Below are 3,361 nucleotides of genomic sequence, written 5' to 3'. Positions count from 1 at the left end.
AGTGAATGTATTTTCTGCTATTATTGCATAGTATTTTGCTAGTATGATAGTCTAACTTATTTGTAGTGATTTTAACTCATTCTCTTTTCATGCTGACTCACTGAAAGTGAGATCTAAAAATAACTAACTACTGTTGATGAACGGTTTGTTTTATCCTTACTTCAACAGATTTACTTCATTTTGTGGTTCTCTTGCATAAAATCCTACATCTTAAAGACTGAGCTAGCCTTTTCCATCACATCTTTGTTTCTAGTAACAGTTTTAGTCTTAGCCTTTTTTATCTGCTATCAGAGGAGTCAATCTACTTGTATATGATCAGTTAGTATTGGTGCCTGGTGATAAAGACTAGAATAACCCACTGAGGGAAGATGGATTCAGGAAGAGGTAATATATGCAATTAACTGCAGGCATTACTCTGTGAGGTGTGGAAGAATATTTTAGAGGGTATGTGGAGGGCTTGGTTATACATTCATTGTCTTTGGAGGGAGATAATGGAAATATTTGCCATGCATGAATATCTGTTCTGGTGATCCTAGAGGCAAATCGTTGTTATCATTGCCTTGCAACATGATATCACATTTTGTGTATGTGGCTCAGGTGAGAAAGAGAGAGACAGGACCAGGATAAAATATTTTTAACCCTTTTCTGAGCCCTTGTAAGGTCAGTCCTGTACCTTAAGGATCTAAAACACAAGGTTAAAGGAACTCTCCATGAAACCCAGAGCAGAGGCTGTGCACCTACACTTTGGATCCTTTCTGGAGTCACAGATGTAAAAAGGAAAATAAAGATACAGGGAATAAAAAAAGAGGATACTATTGCATGTATTTTTTTTTGGTAGAAGTTAATAAGCTGTAGATAGCAGCTTGTAAAAGGTCCTTGTCATGTACTAGCATAAAACAGGTTTTATAGATAGTAATTATCTAAGGATTTGTTGTTCATTTTGTCAGACCCCAAGGAGAAGACAGCTGTGGAGTTTCTAGATGGTGTATGTTGATGCCTGGAACTAGTCAAGCCCATCATTTCTATGGTTGTTTTTGAAAGAGCCATTTTTGGGGGGGCTCAAACTGCATTAATTTAACTCAAGAGACAGGAAGGAAGGGTTTAAATCACAACTCTGAAGCTCTGTCAGTTGTTTCTTCTCACTCTCCCTTCCTCAGAGGACAAGCTGCGGATCAGTGTTTTTCCTCTGCAGGAAATGTTATTTCAAACCCAGTGGATAGGGATAAATCATGAACCTGAACTCACGGGAAAGAACCCAACCCAGCCATTGATACTTTTCTTTTTTTACTGGATTTTAAAAATATTTGGTAGGGATGGTGTCCCTCACCTATCTCCTTAATAAATACATGGAGGTTTATTCTTACTTACGAATGGCTGACCTTAGCTCAGCTTTTTTCTTGTCAGCTTTTCTAAATTAAATTATCCCATTTCTCTTTATGTGTTGCCTCTGAGCTCTTTTACCTTTATTTATTCTATATGCCTTGCTTTCCTTCTTACTCTGTGACTGGTGCCCTTGGTGTCCTCCTCCTCTTGTCCCTGGAGGTCTCTCCTCCTATTTATTCTCTCTGCATGCCAGCCAGCCCTGCCTATTTTTTCCTGCCTAGCTATTGGTCTATTCAGCTCTTCATTAGGCCAATCAGGTGTTTTAGACAGGCAAAGTAATGCAGCTTTACAGAGTTAAACAAAGGCAACATAAAAGAATGAAACACATATAAAATATTCCACAATGTTCTTTTCTTGATGCTATATCCTTATCCTTTAACTCTCCTGGAGTTATGCTGTGTGGAATCTCCCCATAACTTCTGTTTGAAAACTACTGTTTCACCACACTTAGCCCCTCAATAAGAACAATTGTAATTTACTAGAAAACATGTTTGGAAGCATTCTGCTTTGTATTTTATGGTAGCCCATTCAATATGAATAGAGTTGGCCACAGCCACCTGTGCCTGTCTTTGTACCAGTACTGTTGAAGAAGCATGCTTATAGGTTTATTTTCTTTGTCTGGAAGGTTGTGGCAACAATGCCTGAAGATATGACAACAAGCTTTGATCCTAGTGAGCCATCATTAGAATCACAGATATGTGTGGTTGCCATTGCACTGCTTACCATTTTCTTATTTCTTTGGAGAGGATAGTGATCAGTAAGTTACCACTTATAGTAAGTGAATGGTCATTCTAGGTTTTTTGCTTTTGTTTTTTAAGTTTATTTCCTTTTATGTGTATGACTGTTTTGCTTGTATGTATGTGTGTGTGTCACGTGTTCCTGGTCTACAGAAGTGATTAGTGGGCCATTGTTGGATGTCCTGGAGCTGGAATTACTGATGATTGTGAGGTATAATGTCAATGATGGCATTGAATCTTGGTCCTCTACAAGACTAACAAATGCTCTGAGCCATGTCTCGGTAACCTTCATTTTGTGTTTAGACTGAACAACTAATTGGAGAAACTTATTATTTCAGGGAAATGAGTTAGGTCTTAGTGTTCTGCGTTATGCTAACAGGTGGTTTTTAAAAACTGAACAGGGATTAACAGAAATATTTTTATGTAAGTATATTTTAAAAGATTTTATTGTAGGGATACTACACACTAGTACTAAAGCCCCAAGTTTCTTTCTTTTCCTTTTCTTCTTTAAATTTGGGGTGTCTGTGCTTGTTTTTAACAATATTAAAAAGTTTGCAGGTATATCTACTTCCCAACTAAGAGTAAAAATCACTACTTTCATGGCTCTCCTGGATCATATATTGCTTTTTCCTATGCTAACTGTTTTTAAGGAGGGAGTCATAACATAGCCTTTTCTTTCTGAGACTTCTTTTTAGATGTTGGCCTTTGTGCTTCTGACTGACTTCATTTCTAATATCTTCATGGTTTTTTCTTCCTTACCTTCTGCTTACACATATCCCACTTTTTTGTCTTTTTTTTTTTTCTTCCAGTTTTTTGTCTCTGTTTTCTAGGTGGCATGAGTGTTCTTGTTTGCGTCCCTTGATCACTTTACCCTATCCCCACTGTTCTCAAGGGTGTATTTATCTCTTCCTCATCGAAAGCTGAAGTATGAAGAAGAAAAAGACTAATGAGTTTTTTAGTCAGTCAAGGTCTAGGGACCAATGATATTTCATATATTTTTATTTTGATTATTAACCGTAGGAGATTTAATAATGGTGGCTCCTTAAAATACTTTGTTTTAGAGCCAATATATGCATGGGAAACATGGGGTTAAGTGGAATTATACAGTTTTCTTTAGAATGAGACTGTTTCAGAGACACACATGATACCACACAATGGGAGACCTTACAATATAGCATTGTTTTCATTTGAAATAAAAGGCTTTCGGGTAATTTATTTACCATAAGGCCATAAGAAATTTG

General features: G+C 36.9%; 1 non-coding gene across 1 annotated transcript; it reads left to right on the top strand.

The window, feature by feature from the left end:
- Positions 1-647: 647 nt before the first annotated feature.
- LOC127218373 (small nucleolar RNA SNORA26) lies at positions 648-769 on the top strand. Its single transcript, XR_007834188.1, has one exon. It is a non-coding gene; the product is annotated as a small nucleolar RNA SNORA26 (small nucleolar RNA).
- Positions 770-3,361: the final 2,592 nt, after the last annotated feature.

Source organism: Phodopus roborovskii, unplaced genomic scaffold (genome assembly GCF_943737965.1).
Source record: "Phodopus roborovskii unplaced genomic scaffold, PHOROB, whole genome shotgun sequence".
NCBI classification, from domain to species: Eukaryota; Metazoa; Chordata; class Mammalia; order Rodentia; family Cricetidae; genus Phodopus; species Phodopus roborovskii.
This window is presented reverse-complemented; position numbering and strand designations above follow the sequence as displayed.